Source organism: Mustela lutreola, chromosome 7, assembly GCF_030435805.1.
Source record: "Mustela lutreola isolate mMusLut2 chromosome 7, mMusLut2.pri, whole genome shotgun sequence".
Taxonomy (NCBI): domain Eukaryota; kingdom Metazoa; phylum Chordata; class Mammalia; order Carnivora; family Mustelidae; genus Mustela; species Mustela lutreola.
Genome location: NC_081296.1, coordinates 85,829,439 through 85,856,874, shown reverse-complemented (window position 1 = coordinate 85,856,874; position 27,436 = coordinate 85,829,439). Strand labels below are relative to the sequence as shown.

General features: G+C 33.8%; 1 long non-coding RNA gene across 2 annotated transcripts; it reads left to right on the top strand.

The window, feature by feature from the left end:
• Positions 1-3,572: 3,572 nt before the first annotated feature.
• LOC131835339 (uncharacterized) lies at positions 3,573-27,157 on the top strand. Of its 2 annotated transcripts, none has more exons than XR_009355136.1 (4): positions 3,573-4,948; positions 11,468-11,560; positions 17,314-17,412; positions 26,335-27,157. It is a non-coding gene; the product is annotated as an uncharacterized LOC131835339 (long non-coding RNA). The 2 variants fall into 2 exon arrangements; XR_009355137.1 differs by having other exon boundaries at positions 17,270-17,412.
• Positions 27,158-27,436: the final 279 nt, after the last annotated feature.

Here is a 27,436-nt window from a genome sequence, read left to right as displayed (position 1 = left end):
TGAAAGGAGAGAGGTCAGCGGGAGAAGCAGACTCCCTGCTGAGCAGGGAGCCCAATGCAGTACACCATCCCGGGACTCCAGGATCATGATCCGAGCTGAAGGCAATCGTCCAACCAACTGAGCCACCCAGGTGCCCCCATAAGTAAAGTTAAAAAAAAATAGTATATCAATATTGGCTCATTAATTGTAACAAGTGTGCTGTATTAATGTAAGATGTGTAAGATGTTAATTATAGGGACAACTGGGTGCAGTGTTATACAGGGAAATCACAACTGTCTTCATGATTTTTCTATAAGTCTGAAATGTACTAAAAATAAAGTTTATTAACAAAATATGGTACTTAATGTGAAACAGAAAGAAGAGCCTCTAAATAAGGTTAATAAAAATTTTACATTAGAAAACAAGGAAGGATATAGTAATTAAATCATTCACTCTGATGAGTAAATAGTTTTAGAAGTAGTAGTCAAAATGGAGATGATGAAAAACTTCCACATTTGTTCTCACTATGTCCACATAGTAAGATACATGAGAGAATAGAACATTCTTTCTATCTACTGTGCAATTTATATTTTTACCACCAGCATCTTAACATTCTTTGTTTTACATATTACCCCTTGTTATAAAATTAATGCATATTCATTGTAGAAAATATTAATACCTATAATTTTACTACCCAGCTATATAAGAAGTTTTTTAAGGTTTTAGTGTTTTATTTTCTAAAATGTTTACATTTTATTTTATTAAATTTCAGATATCATATAAAATAAGTATTTCTATAGTAATATGATCATATTTAAAACATACTGAATCTTATTTGGGTATTCTGCCCTGTACTGTGTTCTAGAGTTTGAGTATGTGAGAACATATCACATACATTATGCCTACATAATAACATTTTGATTGTATGCATTTGCTAGTCAAATAAAATAAGTCAATTGAATTTTAAAACTATCCAAACTGATTGACATCTTAGATAGAGAGTCAGTTTGATTGAAAATCCTTTTCACTTTTGAGGGAATCATTCATTGAATGAATATTTGCAAACTTACTATGTGCCAGGCTCTGGAAATTACAATGAACCAAAGAGAAATTCCTAACTTCATAGAACTTATGCTTTAGTGGGAATTATCAAAACAGGAATTTTAAAAATCTCATTAATATGCTAAAGGCCTCAATGGAAAAAGTAGACAACATGCAAGAACAGATGGATAATATAAGCAGAGAGATGAAATATTTTAAAAAGAATTGAAAAGAAATCCTAGATATAAAAAGTAGTAAAAGAAAAATGGAATGCCTTGGTGGGTTCATCAGTAGACTGGACATAGCTGAGAAAACTATCTCTGAGCTTCAGGATATGACAATTGAATATTTTAAAATTGAAAACCAAAGAGAAAAAGACTGAAAAAATAAGGAATATCCAAGAACTGTGGAACAACAATAAAAAGTATAACATATATGTAATGGCAATGCCATTTAAAGCATTTATAACTGAAAATTTTTCCATTTAATGTCAGATATTAAACCCTGGATCCAGGAAGCACAGAGAATAATAAACAAGATAGATTTAAAAATCCTCTACATAGGCATATCATATTCAATTTCAGAAAAAAACAAAGATAGGGGAAAAAATCCTGAAAGAAGCCAAGGAGAAAAAACACCTTACCTGTAAAGGAACATAGATAAGAATTATATCATACTTCTCAGAAACCAGGCAGACAAGAAGAGAGTGAAGTGAAATATTTAGTGTTAGGAGAAAATAAGCTACTGCTCTAGAATTCTGTGCCCTCTGAAATTATCCTTTAAAAGTGAGAGAGAAATAAAGACTTCCTTAGACAAACAATAATTGAGAGAATAAATAGAATAAAACTTTTGGGAGGTTACATAAGTGTTTATGTAGAAAATCCAAAAGAATTGACAAACTCCTCAAACTAATAACAGATTGTAACAAGCTTGTAGGATTCAAGGTTAAGTGTCACTTGCTTTCCAGAAACAGAACCATAAGTACAGAGAACATACTGATGGTTGCCAGAGGGATGGGTGAGATGGGCAAAATAGATGAAGAGGAGTGGGAGACAGAGACTTCCGGTTATAGAATAAATGAGAAAAAAGCTACAGCATAAAGAATATAGTCAGTGGTATTATAATGGCATTGTTTGGTGACATGTGGTAGCAACACTTGCGGTGAGCATAGCATAATATATAGACTTGTCACATTGCCATGTTACACACCTGAAACTAACACTAGGTATCATTTATACTTTAATTAAAAAGTAAATTGCTTTTCCATATACCAGCAATGAACAAGTAGAATTTGAAATTAAAAAACACAATATCATTTACACTAATACCACAAAAAATGAAATACTTAGATGTAAATCTGACAAAACATGTACAAGATCTACGTGAGGAAAACCATAAAACTCTAGTGAGGATAATCAAAGAATAGTATCTATCTCTGAATAGATGCAGAGATAGTCTATGTTCATGAAATACTGTCAAGGTGTAAGTTCTTCCCAACTTATCTATAGATCCATTGCAACCCCACTCAAAATCCCCATAAGTTATGGATATTAACAACTGATTCTGAAATTTACATGGAGATTCAAATGACCCATAATAGCCAACTGAATATTGAATAAATACAAAGTCAAAGAAATGACACTTCCTGACTCATGACTTACCATAAGCTATGGTAATGAAGCCAGTATGGTATTGGTGAAAGAATAGAAAAATAGATCAAAGGAACAGAAGAGAGACCCCAAAGTGGGCCCATATAAATATTGTCAATTGAACTTTGACAGAAGGAGCAAAGACGATATAATGGGGGAAAAGGCAGTCTTTGAGCAAATGGTGCTGGAACAACTGGACATCCACATACAAAAAAATAAATCTAGACATAGACCTTATATTCTTCATAAAAATTAACTCTAAATGCACCACAAACCTAAATGTAAAATACAAAATTGTAAAACTATAAAATACAGAAAATCTAGGTGACTGTGGATATGACAGTGACTTTTTGATACGACACAGAAGACATGATCTATAAAAAAAATTGATCTGCTGAATTTAATTTTAATTCAAATTAAAAAAACCTCTGCTGTGCAAAAGACAATGTCAAAAGAATGAGAAGACAAGCAAGACAAGCTGAAGACTGGGAGAAAATGTTTACAAGAGAAACATCTGATAATAGACTGTCATCCGTAATATACAAAAAGCTCTTAAAACTAAGCAAGAAAAAAATAACCTGATTTAAACATGGACATGAGGCTTGAAAACTTTGATTAAAGAAGATATACAGAAAGCAAGTAAGTATATGAAAAGATGTTCAACATTATATGTCTTAAGGTAATTGTAAATTAAAACAATGAGCTACTACTACATACCTATTAGAATCACCAAAATCCTAGATGCCAGACATACTGAAGACTAGCAAGTAGGTAGAATAACTGGAATTCTCTTATTGCTGGTGTGAATATAGTATGTTACAACCACTTTGTTAGTTTGACAATTTCTTACTAAAGATGCTATTACTATATCACCCAGCAGCTGTACTTCTTGGTATTTACTCATACTAATGAAAACATATCCACATTAAAACCTGCGCTTGGGTGCTTATAGCAGTTTTATTCATAATTCCTGAAACCTGGAAATAACCAAGATGTCCTTCAGTAGAAGAATGGGTAAGTAAACTGTGGTACATTCAGAGAATGGAATATCATATCAGTGCTAAAAAGAAATGAACTGTCAAGCCACTAAAAGACATGGGGAAAATGTATATGCATTTTCCTAAGTTAAAAAAAAAAAAAAAGCCAGTCTGAAAAGGCTGCATGCTGTATAATTCTAACTATATGTCATTCTGGAAAAGGCAAAACAGGGAGACAGTAAAAAGATCAGCCGTTGCCAGGAAGTGGAGAGAAGAAAGAGATAAATAAGCAAAGCATGAAGGATATTTAGGGCAATGAGACTATTCTATGTGATACTACAATGGTGGATACATTTAATTATATGTTTGCCAAAACTCATAAAATATACACCACCATGAGGCAGGTCTAATGTAAACTATGAACTTTGGGTGATAATGTGTCAAGGTAGGTTCATCAAATGTAGGTAGCAAATGTTGCACTGTGCTGTGGGGTGTCAATAGTGAGGGAGATTATATACTTGTGGGATTAGGGAAGTATATGGGAACTCTCTGTACTTTTGTTCAATTTTGCTGTGAACAAAAAATTGCTCTAAAAAAGTGCCTAATTTTTAAAAAATGAATTGGTATGGCTGAATTCTCTAATGAAATATTCTGGAAATATAAGAATAATTTTTCAGAATTTTAATCATTTATTTCCACTAAACTATAAAATATAGAGGTAAAACATAATTTATTTTCATGTTGATTTACACTGGGTTTACAATTTATAGAATGAAGGACAATAAGAAATTGTTCTTTTCTTAAGAAGGGACTTCAGAGTGGTATTAGCAGTTGAGACAAAACCAAAACACAAAACTCACCTCATGAGGATTTTAGAAGGGGGGGGATGGGTGAGTCCAGTGATGGGTATTATGGAGGGCAAGGATTGCATGGAGCTCTGGGTATTACACGCAAACAATGAATCATGGAACACTACATCAAAAACTAATGGTGTCCTGTATGGTGACTAACATAACGCAATTTTAAAAAAAGAATGCTGGCAGGAAATTGATACAAGTTTAAAAATACATGAAGGGATACTTGGGGCAAGATTTGTAATATAATCCTCCAGACTGGAAATGGTTGGTTATGTATTATTCTATAGTTTGACTCAGTGGAATCAAACAGAATAAGATGAAGTGCTTTTAAGTTATTTTTCAGGTTTATTAATCTTTCCGAGATAAGGGACTGTATGTGGAAACAGAGCCATCCGGAAAACTATGAAGAAATATTTCAGCCATTCAAAAGGAAACAAAGTAGAAGGTAAATAATTATTGGCAGCTCTTACTAAGAGTTTAAGCAGTTTCTTTTTCTCCATTTGTTTCCCCACCCCCTTCCTGTATAGTCATTCACAGTTCTGTTATTTTCTTCTTACACAGGGCTAATGGGTTAATGACATAAAGTGTAGAGTGCTAAGGTGATGGAATTAACAGAGCAGAGGCTGTCATTAACTATGTGTATTCTTACTCATAGATCAATATATACACCACTTTGTTCAGATCTCACCATCTGGAACTATGCAGAAAATGCTTAAATTCATTCATTTAGTCATCCATGCAATAATTATTTATTGAGCACTTATTATGTGCAAGGTGCTACTCTGAGATAGGATGCTAAGCACAAGAAGAATCACTTTCCCTCATGGACATCACTGTTTATTGGAAGAGAGGGACTTGAATCAAATAATCACATTCAATGTTAAGGGCTAGCAAGAGGCAATCTGTAAGAGAGTACATACAAACTCAGCTTGGGAATTCAGAGAAAAACTGCTCCCAAATAAGTGAAAATTAAGCTGAAGTCAAAGAAAAAATAGCCATTATCTTGTGGAAGAGGGCAGGAAAGAGTTGTCTAGGTAGAAAATAGTTAAGTATGTTGGCGTAAACAAGGCTTATTATGAGTTTATTATCAACATATAACAGTAAATAATAGAATAATTGCTTACACAAATGATACAACTGACTTTGCATTAAGTATGTATTTCAAACCCTGAAAGTATTAAATCAGCTATGTTAGGAAGATGCGATCATGAGTGGGTCTTTTTTCTTTTCCATTTTTCTAAATATAGTTGAAATTATTTCATATAATGGGAATTTTTATGAAAAAACAAACAAAATAATTGCGTTACCTCTGCTGTGTTTTCTTAAATAGCTTGTATCCTTGCTGCTTTGTTAAAAAATATTTAGCATTCAACACCTTGTTTCAATCAATGTAAACTGAATTTTCTCAAAGATACTACATTCTTTTAAATGTCCCCATTTATAACTTAGGACATTCTTGGCACAGAGGACAGCCTTATAAAGCTGAGGGGTGCCGTACCCCAAGAGGGACCTCTCGACCAGTCAGAATGCTCATTATCAGTCCAATTATCCCCTGATAATTGGCCTGCCTGTGGGAATAATAGGTTGGGATGATTTAACTCAATGCTGGTATATTTATATTTATAGCATCCTACACACTGCATTCTAAATTTCTTAACGTTTCCTTAAATAATGGAACAATCTGATTCTAACTGTTAAATACTTTATTTGCTCAATATTTAACTTCCTGTGAACACTGAAGAACCTCTCTGCTGAAGCCCAAGAAATGCTCCTTGTTTGTACTAAACTTTGTAGTGTTGGTAATAAATCTTACCTAACGTCCAGCTTTCTTACTTTGTCTCTTTACAACATTCTCCAAAAAGACAAATCTCCCTTCTTGGACTCTGTGAAATTTCGTCATAGGATAACACTCTTAGAATGGAGTCACTTGGCTTGTAAATGCTTACCAGCATTTCAACACTTCTAGATGGCTGGCTGGTGTCCAAATGAGTCTAGGGAATGGCCAAGGAGAGGAATTGTGATGGAATTTTACAGAGGGTAGGGTATTTGCTTTTGTGCGTTTCTTGAAATAATTAGGTAGAATTAGGTTACACTCATGGTATAGTGTTTTTAAATTTACAATTTGAGATTCCAGTGTCCTCACTTTTTTATATCTTGTGCTCCTGAAATATGTTAGCAAGATGGAGATGTTTGCATCCTCTAGGTCTCTCTGTCATTCTCTCTCTCTTTTTTTAGGGGCATAAATTTATCTGTTTAATAAATAGTTCATACACTGGCCAGAAACCAAGTGGACAAACTGTACTCACTAACCCTTTAATACTTGGCTCCTTTGTATAATGACCTAGCCCATTATTAGATAATGAAAGAGTGTATGAGAAAGTGGGAGATTATTTATGATGGAAACAAAATGAAACTAATGGGACAAGATTTGAAAGCTGTGATGCATGAAAGGTGCTATGCAGGCAGCTTTGGCACCATGACAAGCAGAGAGAAAGGCTCAGTGGGAAGCAGCAGTGTGAACATGACTATGAAAAAGAAAGAATGGATTTCCTGAATGAATCCTTGCCATCTGGTGTTTGTTTAATACACAATGAAGGTCAAATGGCTACTGATCCTTTTTTCTATAGTCCAGTGACTACAAGAATGAGAGGAATCAATGAGTTTATCGATATGTCTGGAAATGACTCACCATATGATCTGATTGAGTCAATAAAACTGAAGTAAGATGTCATTACTCTTTCAAAATGTGGTTTGGAGCTTTGACTACAATTCTGCATTTTATTTTATTTATTTATTTTTTAGCTAATTTGCTGGATCAAATGTGATTGGTACTTTTTCAAGATTAATGTTTTGAAGCATTTAATTTTATAGGTAGGTCTAATTAATAGGAAGGGTCAGGAAAAAGTCTCTCATAAAGCTGAGTGTTTCTCCTATTTTCAAATGGATCTGGCAAACATTTGTTTCTGTTGTTTGGTAGTGGATTAAAGGATTTTTTTCCACTTTGCCTTTTCTATGTATGAAATTGATTACACACCTATTTTATATAACTATTCCTGGGAGACATATTACCTTTCAGTGAATTTTTTTTTTTTTTTTTTTTTTTTAGCATTACATGTAAACAGCATACGCTTGGGGAAGTCATATGTAAGTCGAAACTATTATTTTATGTAACATTTTCTTTCGTGCAGGTGGTTCCAGGAATGTAGTTCCACAGTATGATCCTGGAACTCTTACCCTCTATAACTAAAGATGCAGGGTTTTCTGTTGAGTTCTTTTCTAAAGACTAAAATAAAAGATACTTTTCTCACATTAATATTTCTCAGCTGCCATGAAAACAGGGATAGGAGAAGCCAAAAATAGAGGAGCCAGCTGTGGGAGGCTGCTGCTGCTTTTTTTTCTTTTTTCTTTTTCTTTTTTCTTTTTCTTTTTTTTTTTTTATGCCAACTCAGAAAAGTCTTTCATGTTCATTCCATAAAGAGTGTGTTAAAACAAATACTCTTTCACATGCTTGAATGCTATACTTTAGAAGCTGATATACACTCAATGGTGACACCATGAATGTTATCTGACTATAGTATAGTAGAATTGGTAAGTTTGTCTCCTGGGTAGATCTGTTTAGTATTCTTTATCTCTTATCCTTTTAAAAAGACCCTTAACTGTACCTAGTTAATTAAGAGTAAGGCAATTATGAAAAAAATTCTCTTCTCCCTCAAGTAGACTCAATGTGTTTTATTCTGATGCCACAAATTTTGTTGGTGTTTTGAGTTCTTTTCCCCCGAGCGTAAAAGTATTACATGTAAATGAAAAAAAGAATCACCCATCATTCCAGTATGCAAAGGTACCATATTTAATATATTGACTTCTTTATTTTTTCTATTTTTTCTTTACTTAACTAAACTAATACTATAAAAATGTAATTTTATAATTTGATTTTTTGTTGTTGTTTTTCCTTAACATTTTATCTGTGTCTTTTTAATGTGCATGAGGCCTTTTGCGACTCTTATCCCCAGGTAGACTTGCTACTCCCTTCCTTTGTGTTCCCACTGCTCTGTGATACTATATTCTAACATAGTACTTTTAATATTATGTTTGTATATTTTAAATTTACCAGCTGTAAAAGCTTAGAAAGCAAGAGCCTACATTTTATGTTTTTTTGCAATACAAAAATGAGAGTTTACTGATTAAAAGGTATAGAAGAGAGCAGAAGATCACCTGATCATTAGAATTTCATATGTACTGGGGCTATTTTTTTTTAATATTTTATTTATTTATTTGACAGAGAGAGATCACAAGTAGAGAGGCAGGCAGAGAGAGAGAGAGAGAGGGAAGCAGGCTCCCTGCTGAGCAGAGAGCCCAATGCAGGACTCGATCCCAGGACCCTGAGATCATGACCTGAGCCGAAGGCAGTGGCTTAACCCACTGAGCCACACAGGCGCCCCTGTACTGGGGCTATTAAGACAGAGGACTGATACAACAGAAATCACATGTGTCTTGTACTTAGTAAGAATTTGAATTCTATAACATGGAAGGATGCTTAAAACCTCTACTAATATTCTATTTGACAAATAAACTGCTTAATGTCTGGGTATGCCTGGCCCTACAGTATAAAGTCAGTGAATGTGTATGGTTCATTCCTGGGTAAACAATGATGTTAGCTTTTATGACCAACTGGGCATCCTTTTTTTAAACTACCATCATTTATATCTGTATTTTTTCCAGCTTTATTAGGATATTTTTTGGCATATAACACATGTAAGCTTAAGGCATATAATATAATGATTTGATATACATATATATTGCAAAGTGTTTACCACAATAAGGTTGATTAACACATCCATGGCCTCACACAATTATCATTTTTTAAAAAGATTTTATTTATTTGACAGAGAGAGACAGCTAGAGGGAGAACACAAGCAGGGGAAGCAGGGGAGGGAGAAGCAGGCTTCCTGCCCAGCAGGGAGCCCGATAGATGCAGGATAGATCCCAGGGTCCTGGAATCATGACCTGAACCGAAGGCTGATGTTTAATGACTGAGCCACCCAGGCACTCCACAATTACCATTTTTAAATGAATATGTGGTGATACCTTTTAAGACCGACTCAACAACTTTCAAGTATATAATACAGCTTTGTTGATTATAGTCACCATGCTGTACATTAGATCCCAGAACTTACTCATTTTATGGCTGGAAATGTGTATCCCTTGAGCAACGTCTCCCCATTTCCCCCACACCCTGGCAACCATCATTCTACTCTGTTTCTGTGAGATTGGCTTTGTTAGATTCCACATGAAAATGAGAACATAAAGTATTTGTCTTTCTCTGTCTGCTTATTTTACTTAGCATAATGCCCGCAAGGCCCATGAATATTGTCACAAAAAGTCAGCTTCCCTTCTGGTTTATGACCCATTTAAAGGGTCAGGTACATTTACCAAGGCCTTGGAGGTCTTTTGTTAGCAAATGTCAGTAAGGTAGGTTGACAGGTCGACAGGACTGTGGATGCTCTACTTATACTTTTAGATAACTTAGAAGATAACTGGAGGAGCTTGCAAATCCCTAAAATATAGAAATGACTTTCAGGTTAATTGCCTTGGATTTTCTCAAGGTGAAAGGTACAATAGAAATGTCAAAATGTGAGTACTGTTATTATACTTTCTGTTATCAACCAATAGCTTTACCTCTTATGACTCATTTATTCAAAAGTTGGCATAAAACTAGGAAGCAGTTCTATATCCAAACTTTGAATAAAACAAAAGTAAATTTGGGATTTATTCAGCATAAATAAACCTCATCATATATAATTTTTTCTCAAATCCATGAATTTTAACTCTACGGCTATTTTGCCTACTGTTCTTTTTTGAAACAAAAAATATGTGGGTACATATTGTTTTAACAGACGGATGTTGGGTTATGCAAATAACTAGTAATTTTAACTATAGGAAATCTTTATTATGCCTCTGCTGTGCTTGCTTGTCATTTTTTAGGATGTGATTCATTAGATTAAAAATATGTTTCTTCATCTATTTTCTATGTCTCCTTTTCCTTTGGATAATAAAGATTGACATTAAAAAATGGGATTTCCCAAAGATATAACCTGATATCAAATATGTGAGGAAAAATATTTGCCTGACTCACTGAAATATAGAATTTCCCTTTGACCTACAAATGCTAAAATCTTCCTAAAGATACTGTTTTCTCAGGATTGGTTTCCCATCTTCCTTCATTACTCTAGAGACCTTCCTCCATTGCTCTTAGAATAAACTAAGAAGAACATTAAAGAGTTCATAGTTTCCCATAAACACCAAGTATAAGAGAAAGTAGTTGATATTTACTTATGAGCTTGAATTTTATCAAAATTGACACCTGTTTCCTTAAGTTCACATTCCATGTCTGGAATTTGTCACACTGAAAAGTCACAAAGGTTGTCAATTTTGTTTCAGAATACCACCAATCTGGGTTTCCATATACCTCCCTGTAAGAATATTTTGTTTAAGGTTACATTTTCTCAAGAAGTGTTTATACATGGTATATCAGAAATATACTCCTTAGATTATTATGTTAATGGTGTTATTATTGTTATGGTATTGTTATTATGATTATGATTATTGTTATTGTTATTATGATTTTGTTCCTGGACTAGCCCCCAAAGCTGAAAGTCCCACCGTTTTGTACCCTGGAGAAAATTGTCAGTAACTAAGTCTGGTGACTTTCCCTTACAGTTCTGTGCAATCTGACCCTTTCATTGGTTGCTGATAATTCTGTGGTGGGAAAGAGAAAGACTGCAGGCATGGTTGTTTAGAACCAGAGGAGTGAATACTACACACAGAGTGAGGACAAAACTACAAAACTAAATATCAACTCTGAATTTTTACACTGAGTAAATCTAAACTCTATCACCTAGAAGTTGTCAGACTTACCTAGTTTAACAACTATTAAGTCTTAATCTATTTCTTTCACTTTTTCTAGGACTGAGAATTGGATAGAAGACTTTGTGGTGTTGACGAGTATTTAAATGCCCTCGGCCTTTAAGGAAATTCTACTGAAATCAACATCAGTGAGGTAAAACAAACCCCTATTTTTAAAATATATCTGTTTTTCAAAATACAAGATTTGGCATCTCTTTAAAAAAAAATCCTGGGGATAAAAATATATGTTTATAAAAAATAAAAAATTAAAAAAAAAATTCAAGTTTTTATTTAAATTTCAGTGAGTTAATATGCAGCATAACATTAGTTTCAGGTGTAGATTCTAGTGAGTCATCACTTACGTATAATAGCCAGTGCTTATCTCAAAAGGTCGGTTTGGCACCTCCTAACTATTTAATTTTTTAAAAAGTTCTTATATAAAAGCCCTTTTGGGTAAACCACACATAAATATCTGAGTTACCATTCCAGGCTTTTCTGTGCTATGGAGTAAAAGTCTTGCTTTATGGAAATGGGTTTGTGGAATGTGATAACCTAAAGAAGGATGCAGTTTTGTTTTTTGCTCCGAAATTTCATCCTTTTCCTCTTTCTCTGAATTGCATTGACTAAAAGAGTTATTTACCTGTGAACTTTTAAAAGAAAATACTAAACATCACTGACTCAAATGCCAAAAGAAATGTTTCTAACAATCTAGGTAGTTAATTGAGAACCTAGTGAGTAATATATCTCTCTTGAAAATCATTTGGCTCAGCTTTTGAGCAGAATCTCCTCCTTTGTTAGGGGGGTGGGTAAATCTCATTTTAGGCTGAGATTGAAATAAAGGATATTTCACTCTGGAAAAAAGTACATATAGATCTTTTTGCTGGTCTGGTGTTTACTCAGCTAGGGTCCCGCCTAATGGGCAATCAACAAAACAAGCAGAGGGAAATTCTAACAGCACAAAAGGCTGAGTAGGAAGATGGTCAGAGAGGATCAGATAATTAACCCCAAGAAGTTGGGTTCAGTGCCTTTATTGGGGGGATTACAGGGATAAAATAAGGTCATTTCTCTTGTATAGAAGAAGATGGAGGGGTCAAGAACTTAGAAACATGGAGAGGGAAGAGAGTGAGAAAGAACATCGTGCTACTCTTCATTTTCTGCTGTGTGACAAAGGTCAAAATGATGGCAGTTCTGGACTTTGAAGAGATGGTCTTTCTTTATGGAGATTAAGTTCCCAAAGTCGCATTCATTGAACTTCCTAAAAGTAGCAATGGACATTTCAGAATGAACTTCTAAACCACAAGAGTCTTTGATTCCATGCTGCAAGTTTCCCTGCTGAATTAAGCAGTAGAGAACTACTCTGGATAATCCATTTGACCAAACTGTATCAAACAGTATGGCCTATTACAAACAACCCTTAGGGTTTTAACCTCTCAAAATGTCAAAATTCATTACACATAAAAATAATACTTATATATTGTTAGCCAAATATACCAACACTACCTATTCAGTAATATCTGTAAACCTAAATTCAGAAAATAACACAATGATATTTTCTATGCATTTATTGTACCTATTTTACCTATAATGCCAAAGAAATTGGGGTTGTTTTGCATAATTTTAGAGAGTCCATTCTGGACTATATATTAAAAAAACAGGTGAAATTACCTATATTCTTTGAGATTATGTGAGTGCTTAAGAAACACAAATACCTAGAGAAAATATAATTTAAGAGTAAGGTTTATTTCTGTTACATGATAGTATTTCAAGGTATTTATTTCTTATTATAAATACCTTAGTTCCTCCACAGTTTCATGGGGGATACCATTACATGATCTAAGTCAAAATGATATATGAAGGAGAGTATTTTATTTGACTTAATGACAAATTCTCAATTTATTCTGACCATAGTTCAATTGGTCTTTCTAAAGCCTTTTTTTGAATCTTAATAAAATCTGTCCATGGAGAAACCTGCTAATTTTTGTTCTGAGCTCTTACAAGATATTGTGTGTGTGTGTGTGTGTGTGTGTATAATCTTAACATTTTCTTAACATTTTTTTCATAATACTGAGGTTTGTAGTTTCTAACCTAAATTAAAAGAAATCAGTGGGGATTCTATGGTGTTGGATAACAAATTTAAAAATTCTTGCTGTTTACAAAGACTTGGATAAATTAATATGTATTAATAGGCTTTTTGGGGGGATATGAATTTTATAAATACTAATGCATTCCATTTACCACATTTTTAATTGCTTTTGCCATATCATAGCCCTATTGAGTTAGATCCTAGGAATTAGCTACTATGTTTGAAGATGTTTTTTTTTTTTTAAGTTTGGAAATCTACAGAGTGAAGAAAGTACTTTCTTTCATCCAATTTGAATAGAAAACAAGCTTGGGAATTTTACACTTCTTTGAATTCTAGTGACATCAACAGTTACAAATCAAGTTTCTTCCCTGCCTTATTTGGGATGTATGCAAACTGAGTTAATATAGTTCATCATTTTTCACTCAGGGAAATTTTATGACTTCATTTTTAGAAATAAACTCAAATTCAAGTCTCCCTTGATTGAGTGACTAAGACAGTGACTTCACCATGGTATATTGTGAAGGAGAAAAAAGTATCGATGAGTCACACAAAGTTTTGATTAAAGCATAGATTTTATTCCACTTAGTGATTCATTTGTGACTTTTCTTTCTCTTTGCTGCTTAAAGTGTTTCATTCCTCCTCACTCAAAGCAAGGAGAACAGGGGCTGAAAAAACATGAATGTCTTCTCTCTTCACTGTAAAAAAGGCAGAGGAGTGAGGATCATAGAAGAGAGGCTTTTCCTAAATGGGTTATATCCCAGAGTTGTCAGGGTCTCCCTTCTCTACATAATGAAGCTAAGGTGATTAGCATGTCTAAAGACTGAGTTTTTTTCAAGAAGGTATGAGATTGGGGCGCCTGGGTGGCTCAGTTGGTTGAGCAACTGCCTTCAGCTCAGGTCACGGTCCTGGAGTCCCGGGATCGAGTCTCGCATCGGGCTCCCAGCAACATGGGGAGTCTGCCTCTCCCTCTGACCTTCTCCCCTCTCATGTTCTCTCTCACTGTCTCTGTCTCATATAAATAAATAAAATCTTTAAAAAAAAAAAAGAAGGTATGAGATTGATTATGGAAAATCAGGGACAGAATTGGTGCTCTGCTTCTACTGATATTCTAGAGGTAATTATTGATATTATTTCTGTGCACAGACCAACCCTCCATCTTCTCTTTATGGCATTATGACAGCCTCCCTGCCTTACTGGCGATGGAGGTTGGCTGATGTTGAGGCCAAACTATGGTCTGTGGGTATGTGCATGGAGATGATGGTAAGCAATCATAATAATTTTATTCGGATCAGTGAACAACTTTCTGCTATTTTGACATACTCTTACCATATTTTGGAACACATGTTGTCTGTCCCAAAGTAAAACTAATTTTTTTTTTCTAAAAAGAACAGACCTATTAATAAATTATAGATAAAATATATTTTTTTATTCTGAGAAATAAGAGTTTAAGTAACAAGAATAGTCATATAATTTTTGGTTTTATATTACATGGTATGATGATAAGGTAAAAATATTGTGCTTAAGAATGTCGGGGTGGGGGATGGGTTTGGCAACACCATAACATTCTTCTGAAGATTGTGAAGCTGTCTTTTGCATTATAAATGGGAAAAAAATTAAAATGCCCTGCCTGGTCCTCAGGTCTTGCTAACAACGATAAAACTGTATGCATGAAAACTCATATATTTTTTTCATTCATTCATGTAACAAATATACCAAATACCTTCTCTCTCTCTCTTTTTTAAAAGATTTTATTTATTTATTTGTCAGAGAATGAGAAAGCACAAGCAGAGGGAGCAGGAGTCAGAGGGAGAAGCAGGCTCCCTGCTGAGCAAGGAGCCCAGTGCTGGACTCCATCCCAGGACTCTGGGATCATAACCTAAGCCAAAGGCAGAGGCTTAAGCAACTGAGCCACCCAGGCATCCCCTTCTCTGTTTTATATGAATAATATATCATTCTGGACTATATATTAAAAAAACAGGTGAAATTACCTATATTCTTTGAGATTATGTGAGTGCTTAAGAAACACAAATACCTAGAGAAAATATAATTTAAGAGTAAGGTTTATTTCTGTTACATGATAGTATTTCAAAATTATAACGCTCTCTACAACTAATAAGATCTAACCAAGTAGTATTTTGAGTGGCATAGAAAATAGCTTCTAGGGGCGCCTGGGTGGCTCAGTGGTTAAGCCGCTGCCTTCGGCTCAGGTCATGATCTCAGGGTCCTGGGATCGAGTCCCGCATCGGGCTCTCTGCTCAGCAGGGAGCCTGCTTCCTCCTCTCTCTCTCTCTGCCTGCCTCTCTGCCTACTTGTGATTTCTCTCTGTCAAATAAATAAATAAAATCTTTAAAAAAAAAAAAAAGAAAATAGCTTCTAGTATTAGATACAGAAATATGTAAATCAACTAAACTCAACTGTATGCTAATTGGCCAACACACCTCTCATTTAACCAACAGTGAGCTATTCCACAAGTATCTGGAAATTAAATGGTAACTGTGTAGGTGTAAATTCATCTCTAAATTAATTTTCCAATAATAGACAATCTCTAACAAACAGAAACTTGGAAAATAAACAAGCATAAGGGCAGGAAGGATATTTTGTTTGTGATTTTAATAAGTATGATTTTTTGGTGTTTAGATGCTGTGGAATTTCATCAACCACACAGAGCATAACAAAAGTAAACTTTGACTAAGGTTTCCCCCACACACTGAGCTTTTGGTGTCACTACAAAAAAATTGTTCTAAGGGCAAAAATCTACTGTGTGTGTTTTATTAAAAGGCAATTCTGTCCCCCCCCCACCCCCGCCAGCAACTGTATTATCAACGCAGAGCATTTTACATCTTTATTCATATGTATTTCCCTATTTTGTATGTATATATATTATACATAACATACAAATATAATATATACATATACATATGTGTATTTATTTTTTCCTAAAGTTTTATAGTAACACAAAATTTCCATCGAGAGTATGAAGAAATTATTGGGATATATTAAAATAAGTAATGGTGAAGTGAAATCATGGTTCTTCCATGTAAACATCTACATCATATTCATAGATGATAGAGCTAAAATGGTTCTTAGAGGTGTTTTAATAAAATCCCTCTAATTCATAAAAAACTGTAATTGAGCAACTTGTTTATTATCACAAAACTATATCTACATCTAAAACATTTTATATAGTGGTTTTTATACTTTATATGGCTTGTAAAGCACTCAAATGGAATAAGAAAAAATTTTTGATGCTAAAATTCAGTATTGTTTCTAAGATGAGATATTACTAAAACACTGGACAACGAATGACAAAGCTCAAGAGGGATTCTGCTTCTCCCTCTGACCCTCCTCCCTCTCATGCTCTCAGTCTCTTTTTCTCTCTGTCTCAAATACATAAATAAAATCTTTACAAATAAACAAAATAAAATAAAATTGTACTTCAAAATAAGTAACGAAGTTTTCAGATGTAAAGCAAACAGTAGTAAATCACACATCATAGATGTGAAAATGGAAATGTCTTTTTGTAGCAAACTCTTTCCTGTAAAACCGTTCCACTTTTCATGTTTTAATCCACAGAATAGAATCCAGAAAAAAATCAAAATAGTACTGTCAATGTGAATTATTGTAGAGCAGATAGCAAAAAAAAAAAAAAAAAAAAAAAAAAGAGAGAGAGAGAGAAAGAAAGAGAAAAAAAAAAGAAAATCATTTTCCTAGGGCTAGAATTATTTAAAGAATTCAAGTCTTTTGGCCCTTATTTGTAATTTTGACCACTTCTTTTTGCAGGTTTTTGTGCTGATGAATTTAGTTAATTCTAACTTCTTACACAGGCTGTCATTTAGTTCCGGTGCTGTTGCAGACATTAAGGATACTGATACTCATTTCATCATACTCAGATCACTGAGATACCTACATTATGAATAAGCAAGGTAAGAAACCTGGGCCTTGGTTAAAGATCATGGTAAATTTCTCTTCTTGAAGGTCCATTATAGATGTACACCTGGTACATTAAAAACATTTGTAGCAATTGGTGATGACTCTTAATGCTTGTATCATACAGAAATTTGAAGGTATCGAGTGGTGTTTACATGGCACTTGCATGGTTTGCAAGAGGACTAGAAAATGTAAATACATTTATTTACCCTCAAATTGCTTAAATATCCAGGACAAATTAGTGGGCAGATGACATAACAAATGTTAATTCTAGTCCTCTCTTCTCCCATCTAACCTAGAATTTTCAGGGATTGGAGGTCTACAGGTGATGGAATAGCTCAATCAGTAGTTATACCCCATCTCTAGCACTTAGATGCAAAGTATTTCTTATAAGGAAAATTACTCTTTTGATTAAAATTATGAGAAAATGAACATTTATTCAAATACATATGGGAAGTAATTTTTGTGTTTTTGGGGGAGGATCCCATAACTTTTGACATTTCTTAATATATTGGTTTACATATAAAATATTGGCACTTACATGGGATTCTCATGGTAAGTCTGAAAACATAATCTCTTTGCTTACACAAATACCTTTAAAAGAGGGTAATTAGTGACCAGTGGCTAAGAAGACCTCTGTGTTGAGAGGTTATGCTAAGCCTCTTGAAGATTCTCCATGTAAACAAGTCAGACCACATCACTCATTATCCCTCCTTTGTTTACTTAGAAAAAGGTTCAAACTATTTAATGAGAGGATTACCCATACTTCACCTCTATTGAAAAAGATTAATTGATATTTTCCTGTTGGAGGTTTTACCACTTGCATTTGGCTTCCACTCTCCTATTGTTATTGGTGCTGTGATCAACAGAGCAAAGTTGCTTAAAGGTTATCCAAATTTCACAGCTTACCATTACTCAAACTAATTATATTTTTTCCTTGCTCTTAGACCTTGAGTTCCAAGGACTGTTAATTTATCACTTGAAGAGACTGTGTTTTCAACTTAACTTGTCTGAATTGAAAATTATATGACTAAAATCTGGATACTTTGGACAGTTTTGCTGACTATGTTATAGAAAAGTAGCATACCTACTCAAAATGGAATATTAAAACATAGAGCCAAATTTCCATGTAAATCTAAAAATAATGAATTTTTTCAATATAATATATATAGGAGATTTTCAAAGATAATTTCAATATCTTACCATCATCTTGGGAACACTATATGTATTAAAAAAAATTCCACCATTTTGAGATACAATACTGTGATAGAAATCTTTACAAATTTTCCCCCAAAAATGTGTGTATTATGGACATATGGCTGCATATTTGGATAACACCATTTGCATTTTTCAAACTTGCATTTTTTTAAAGCACTAGCTTGGCTTTTGCTGTCAGAATGGCAAACTGCTAGTGTATTCATCTAAAATTCCTAGTTTAACTCTTTGTCACTTTAGCATTTTATGTAATGCTAATACGTTCACCTTTTTTTAAAAAAGTAACCTAGTATGTTGGAGGCAGTAAAATAAGAACGACTTTTCAAACCATAAAGTTTAATAATAGGAGGAGTCACATCAGAGTATGAAAAAAAAGGATAGTGTCAAAATTTGATTTAGAAAAAATGCTTCTGAAAATTACTGGGGGATAAGAAAGCCTGTTAAAATGATTTTACTTCAGATTAATTCCCTGGAAGGATTTGCAGTTTTTATGGTTTTCTAGGGTTATTTTGCAAAAGCAGTTTTAGTTCCTGAACATTTAAACATAACACACCAGAATATAGAACCCTAAAAAAATGATGAGGAGAAAATAAAGATGAAAAGAACCCTAGCATTGGTAATTTATGGAGATTATACTCTCAAGTTTTCAGTTGCTGTAAGCTTTCTAACAGAACATCTTTAAATTTCTTAAATTTCTTTACTCCATTCGTAAATTCCTTTGTGATACAATAACTGTTAAAAATTCGACGTATTGTACCCATGGCCAGCAATAGCATTTTAAGACATACTTCCTTCAATGTCCCCCAGCCCCCAAGGAGCAATTTTATTCAAGGAAATCAGGTACCCACTTATGGTTGAATAATTTACCTGTCTTATATAATTTATACATATCAAAAATTATGTTATCTAAAGAACATGTTTTGACTTACAGATTAAATTTTATGTAAATTATACTTTCAAGTCAACATTACCAATAATCTTTTATTTTCAGATAACTACCCTAAAGGTCCATGTTACATTTTCTATATATGTTAAAATATGCACTATTTTAAATTTTGCAATATTGTGCATATATTTGGACATATTGCAGACATATTTGGACATATTGTGGACATATTTGGAATATTTCAGTTTTTCTCTTAATTGACATACTATATGGCTACTTATATTCCCTAGCCACTTCAATCTGCTTCTTTTGAATTATGTTTTTGCAATGTGTTTATCTAATTATTACTTATTTATTAGTTTCAGCAGAAGTATTTAATTAATTAGCATCTGATGCAAAGATAAAAGTAAATACCAGCACGTAAATGATGCTATTGAAAAGGTACAAATTTTATTGCTCCTAATACCGGCAAATGCAGTTAACCTTATTGATTTAGTGGAGTACATTAAAATAACATAATAAAAACTATTTTACCGCAGGGCACTATAATCTGACCACTGTGTCTGCTATTTTGCCTTCAAAACTTAATGCATAGCCCAACATCGAACATATTGATTCTTTTAAATAGTCATCCTCTAATAAATGTGACATTATCACTCTAAGTTGAGGCAGTTGTGTTAGGCGATTAGAGAGTAGGGATGTAATCAGAGGAAGTACTTTGAAAGATCATCTTTCTTTATTCTCTTCTTTTGAAGCACACAGAGAGGGGAACTCTGCCAGAGCAATAACTGCTGAACTGGCTGTTACATAATCTGTGCTAAACGATGAAGTACTGATACTTCAAAAGTGATCATCTATCCCTTTAAATATGGAGGATGTCAGTACACATATACATTCGATCGCTATAGCTGAGCTGATTCTTAGAGCTAATTTGAAAGGGAATTTTAAAAGTATATAAGAAAATGTCTTTTAGCATTACCTAGTAAATCCCTGAACACATATTTTAATTATTCCATACGTGGCAGACAAAATACAGGAACCAAGTAAACAAAGATAAATTAGAGGTGATTCCAGTCAGAGTCAAAAGCTAAAGCACTTATTTTGACATCATTGGCATCAATTGTTACCTACTCACACTCACATAGATCTCAGAAAAGAAAGAAAAAATTAAAGCCAAAACAGACTGGCAGGTCTAATATAAGCTTCCAGTAGTTTCCACCCATGAGGGCTTCACCCTTGTTCAGTGTTCAATGTTCAACATTGTTGCGAAGGAATACAAAACCACAAGCCACTATTGGAGGATGATAAAATATGATCATATTCTAATAATATATTTTAAAACAAAATGTACTTAATCCAGCTATTAAAAGGTATAACTTAAACAGAAGGAACACAAAACTTAAACAAAGCAGGAGACAGCTGTCCAGAAATTATCAATTGCTAAAGCACACAGATTGTGATTAAATTTTAATGCAGCTTTTAAGCAAAGATTTTGCTTATCAGAGAGAAAGAATCCCACAGAAAATATTGTTATTGATTTCATCGTTTTAGATGTAACTGATCCTTTAAGTAATTTTTCTTGCTTTCAATACTACTTTTTAAAGTGACTGCTTATACTGGGCAAATCATTAGATGATATGTTCATTTAAAATTCTAAGCCAACTGCATAAATGTTCTCCAGTGCACTCAAAGTCACATCTGTTGGAAACAAAACACAGCATTCAACCCATTGAATAAAAACAAAACATAACTGTAGAATAGCTGGATAGTCAAATCATGTAAATTAAATGGCATTGAAAATGATATATTTTATTGATTTTTTTCAGGGAACTCAGTCTTTGGAATTAAAATATATTGATTACCTTTTATGTAACCCAAATTAACAGTAAGGCAATTAGATCTGCTAGAGCATCATAGTAGCTTTAGAGTCAGGAAATAGGGAATAAGAGTATGCCCGCCCCTTCTTTAACAAATAAAATGTTACATTTCCTCTCTGGATGAAAGTACATATAATATTTTATCAATAAATTAATTATTAAAAATGATAAATCATAGTTATACTTTATATTCTATTGAACTATAATAATTCAACCATGTGTGAGATTGTTAAGGTTAATAAAACAACTTTTAGTTAAAAATTGGTTACACATTTCAGAAATAAGTATACATTTAGTTATATCATTATATGACTTCATTTATTAATTTAGCAAGTATATATTGAATGAACTAAGTGCCAGACCCTAAGCTAGGCACCACTGTGTATGCATACATGTATATATGTTCTCATAATAAATGAGCCTATATAGACTTGTGTTTAAGAAATAAATATTAACTCAATCTTTTTTTTCTAATGCATATTGTCAAACAGTTTATTAATTAGTCAGTTTGAAGTCAACCGAGAGATCTATATAATGCAGTATCACCTTAAAAGACGTAAGTTTTCCTCTTTAGAAATATGGGACACACGTTTTAAACCAAATGAGTTTTAATATGGCAAAAACATACGGTCTAAATTTTAATAACTATTTTACTTTGATATTTCTTTTTTTTAAAAGATTTTATTTATTTATTTGACAGAGAGAGATCACAGTAGACAGAGAGGGAGGCAGAGAGAGAGAGAGGGAAGCAAGCTCCCTGCTGAGCATCCCTGCTGAGCAGGGAGCCTGATGCGGGACTCTATCCCAGGACCCTGAGATCATGACCTGAGCTGAAGGCAGCGGCTTAATCCACTGAGCCACCCCTTACTTTGATATTTTACATGTATGTGCCCCTTACTTTGATATTTCTTAAATTCACATTTTACTACTCTATTTGCCCTTGCAGTTCTTAGGTAAGTACTGTCAATTGATTGGATTAATATTGGTCTGATTGGTCACTGACAACACAGAAGAGCCAAACAGCTAAAACTATTCCTATGTGTTTCAGACATCTGAAGATATAGATATATACTTACACAAATATAAATGTGAAATAATTGGTTGAATTTTTTACTCTTAACCATGTGATGATGAGTCCAACTGTTAGTAAATCAAAGAACATTGTTTGCATATGCTTATTCGTGTCTTCATTTCACAGAGGTCTAAGAAATAATACAATCTCTTCTAGACTAACACAGAGCAAAATAATTTGTCTTCTAAACAAACGATATCTATTTGATTTATCCCTATAGTTAGTATTTTTTTGCATGTTTTAAGGTCACTAAAGATCTTTTAATGTGTTGATGATTAACTAAATTCTCACTTCCCAAAAAACCGTGTTGCTTACTTACTAACCTACATTGATCAAGTCACATGAAACCCCTGGAGGGTCAACACAGACCACAATCCAAAAGTCAGATTGTTTGTTGTTTGTTTGTGATGGGAAGGGAACTGGAGAAAAAAATTTTAGTAGTATCTCCAGTTGTGAAAAAAAGACAATCTAGTTTAAAGTTTGTTAAAAAACTAAGTTCTTGGTTAACATCATTCGTCATTGACATGGTTAATTATCACCAGAGATGTTAGGTATTTTGGACTTTCTGGTAATTTTAATGATATAGCATGTGCCTTCATTTAATCTTCTACAGGAAGAAATGTTCTTATTTATTTATGTTCTTTAAGAAATGTTCTTATATATTTATGACATGAAATTCCGAAGTCAGACCTTTCATGCCATAAATATATACTCAGTTCAATTAGGGACATTTATCACTTACACTAACATTCTTCTAAATGTCCGAAACATCAAAAATATCATTATATTCATTTGCAAAATCCAAATTCTGTTTCCCAAAAATCCTTCTGTGAGTTAAACACTGTTGAAATTATCTGTTTACCTAAATTACAGAGAGCTATTAGTCAAATACAGGATCAATTAAGTTTGTTACTTAGATCTGCAAGGACCTCTTGTATAACAGTGTCTACTTCAGTGCCTCTGTACTCTGATGGCTGAATAGAGTATGTGTAATCCCAAGGGTGAAAACAGCTACAAGGCAGGGCACACCAGTTCATTCTCCATGGCCTGGAAACATTCCATCCCTTAGAATTCACGTTCAAGAAAAGAAAAAAAAAAAAAAGAATTCATGTTTTCACAACTACTTGCCTAATCCACTTTTGAAGTAAGAACACCAAAATTCCAGTTTCCACAACAATTCTACAATCAAAAGAAATTCAGATCCCTTATTTCTCCAAAATGAGCAGAATCCAGTGTGGTTTCAGTTTTGTTGACCAAGTGTTGAATGTTAAGGAGATTATGAATAGTCAAAACAGATCAACAAGTTTACAAATTTAAGTTAGTTGGAACTAAGTTAGTTGGAACATCTCATCTTTTTTGCTTTATCAGAGTTCTTTCAATATTATTTAGTATAAAATTATGTGTTTCTGTATCACTGGTTAAACCTAGGACCCCAATTCTTTTTACCCAAATGCAAAAATGCCTTATTCGTTTCTGCTTTACCCAAGTGAGATAGTCATTTTTACTATTATTTTAATTTAACTTAAGTCATTTTTGCCTTAGGTTTATTTAAAACAAATACACACATTCTGGATGGTAGTGATGAGACACAGACTGAGGGAAGTAGAATTAGATAATTTTTTGATTGCTAATTAAAGCCCCAAAACAGAGACCAACTATTCTCTGCTTAAGGAAAAAAGAAGAGGAAACTTCAGCAAATCACAAATCCTTGTTTTCTGTAGTTCTTGAATTTAATGCTTTATTGAAAAGATGGTACTTGCTTCAAGATCTCTGTCTGTGAGTGTGCTATTTGTGGAAGTAAAAATGAGGTATTGTTTTCTGTCTTCCAACACAATCAACCTATCGAGGATGAATCACACCACATGATCACACGGCCCTCTTGAGCTCAGGGATGAAAGTGTGGGAGATAAAATGAAAGGACGTGGGGGTAGCATCATTCAACTTTCCTCCCCTTCCTGGCCATTGTATCTTTCTCTTGAGCTCATTTTCATTACATTTCATTACATGAGCTCTATAAATTGAAGCCCATATCATTTGATGAGGCTTTGCTAACAGTAATAATGTCAAATACTCTGGAATAGCATTTATGTGTTATATGCTGTACTGGTACTAATTCATTTTATCCTCAAAACTTACAAATTGTCCTATTGTGACTTCACTCCCATTTCTGGAAAGCAAACCATGTGTCTGCATTCAGCATGTGATGTTTCCAATTTCAAATTACATGGTTAATTTTCAAGGGGTGAAAGTTATGAGAAGCATCAGAGTAGATTTCTGAGCATGAACTTGGGAATTAGACATATTTGTGTGAGAATCTTTATGCCATTCCACTGCAGCAACTCATTTATCCTTCTTGTGTCTCAACTATCTCCTATAGGAAACGGGCAGAAAAATATCTTCCGAGATTATTGAGAGAATTTAATGAGATAGTATACTGAAAGTGCTTGGCACTGTTTCTATTGTGGGGTTAAGTACTGAATATTATTAATAAATAGGATAGCATGAATGGCAAAACTAAATTACGTTCTATGTTTTATCCTAACCCTTACCACATTTCCAAATTTTTTTTCATTCATGGGGGATTACCTGCTAGAACTGAAACTGAGAGCATGAAAAGAAGTCATACCCTTCAGAGTAGCCCAGAGCAAAACTAGAATACCATCAGAGTTTTAGAAATTAACATATAGACATGTTACAGTTTTCAAGCTGATACTTTGGAGTTTAACATTTCCCCAATGACATTCGTGCAATTGTTCAGCCAAGAGTTTTAATACATTTTCTGTTGTTTATCTTCTATTTTAACTCTTCTCTTCTCTTTCCTTTTCCTTTTCCTTTTCTTCCTTTCCTTTTGTTGTTGTTGGAATGTGGCATTACCTTTCCTCTCATTGTGAAGACCTCCATTTGGAAATCTTGTGGAGATCTTTTTCACCAATCCTTTTGTGCCTTTTAGATTTAGGAAGTTCTCTTTTCAAACTCTGCCCAAGATCCATTACTTTGCAGTTTTACCACAAACTATTTTAAGAGTTAGTAATGTTTTTGCGTGTCTTTCAGGGAAGATTTGAGTGGGCATAATTGTGCAGTGTTTTTCATTTTTTGTTTTTGTTGCTAGGACCTTAATCTTTTTCTCCTTCCCTTGTTACAAAGATTATAGAAAAACAGCAGGTCTGAGCTTTTATATAGGATTGAATGCATCTTTGAAAGTTAGTACTTTATATTGTGCTAAATGATAGTGCTCTTTAAAACTGGATGTGTTATGTTGTAAAGAAGGTTAAATACAAAGAATCAAGATTTTAGGTATCCCAGGGTCTTGTTACATTAATCTCAAGTCAGATATGGTTTTATGAGAGGGCACAGTAGTTTAATGGGCATTTATTGATTTAAATTAAATTATAACTTTGGAGACAGTAACTTGCAAACTTAAAACAGTCATATGATATTATGAATTACATCTTATGCACATTAAGAGATCTTAAGGAAAGGAAACCAAAGATAGAAAATATTGGTTCACATTTCAAACCACAATAAGTGTGAATATAGCCTCAATTTAATAAAAATGTATAATGCAACTTTCCTTGGGTTAAATGTCTTACAATTGCTCTTGGAATGGGCACTTGTTTTCCCATTATTGGTCACTTTAATTGACTTACACTCCAGTTTTCTCATTTAAAGATCACTTTATAGTATTGTGTGCTCTTCATCTGAGTGATATGTTCTACTCCTGCCTGGTCCAACAACACAACAGTTTACGTATTTCTGAACTTGATCCGAAAACTGATTTAAAAATCCATATGGACAATCCAATTTATCTGAAAATATATACACACAAGTCTGCTCGGAGGTGGCTAAAATAAAATAAATTTCATTTTAGGAGACAGGAAGGAAGCCAAGAAAAGAAAGTGAAGATTCTGAAGTAAATGGGTACTTGCTTTGACTAAGATCGAAACCCACCTCTCCCCAGAGAATATTAGAAGAGGGCATGGAAGACAAGCATTGGAAAAGTAGAATGTTTGTGCTTTTCTTTCTGGTGAACTGCATTAAAAATTCAGCAAAAGGGGGATCACTTTACATTACTCTTCTTGTTTAGCATGTATCGACTGACAGGTGCTGTAAACATACATAGACAAACATGGTCCTGTGCTAGCAGTGCTCCAGTGACTGAGGGAAGACAGTGTTTAATCTCCCAAAGTGATCACACTGAGGACTTTGCAGACACACTATGCTGAGATTGCAGAAGAGGTCATAAATACTTTATTTCCCATAAAATGACAGGAGCTTGCCTTTCAACTTTGATTCTCAAAAAAATCCATCTGGAGAGATGGTGTTGTTCTGGCAATAAGTTACTAAGTTAGAGCAATCCTCTTTTGATTCCAAGCACTTGACTGTAACCCTTGCTGGTACTTTGGAAATATCGGTAGCAGAAAGCACCCAAGAGGCACCTCGGTCTTCTGCATGTCTTGCTTTGCTGGAGGTAAAACCACCAATCCGCATGCCTTTGATTTCTCTAAGGGTAGAACCTCAGCAATCAAGGAGAGAGAACTGACCTTGGCTTTGAGATCAGAACCAGTATTTAAAACATTGACTCATTTGTGTTTTAGAGATGTCAGGGTAAATAAATTATAAATGTTTATATTGAAGACTAAGAGGATCCTTTTCCTACACTATAGGCAGTGATTTGGCTGAGATTGTATCATTCTGTGATACTACCACAACTACCTTTTTTCTCACTTGAATTGTACTTTTGGCTGTCATTTGCGCTTTTGAATAAAGGTTTACATTAGTGGAAGATATCATAATAGCCTATCTCCTTTTCTCGAGTTGATACACAAATCAAAAAGAAAGGATAAGGCCAAGACTCTCTTTGTCCTTGGAAAAGTATGCCATCTGCATTTAGCTTATGATATTCAGCTGGGAACAAAATTCTAGCATAAGGAAGTCGTTAATACAACCCTCAAGTTACACTGTAAATTCAA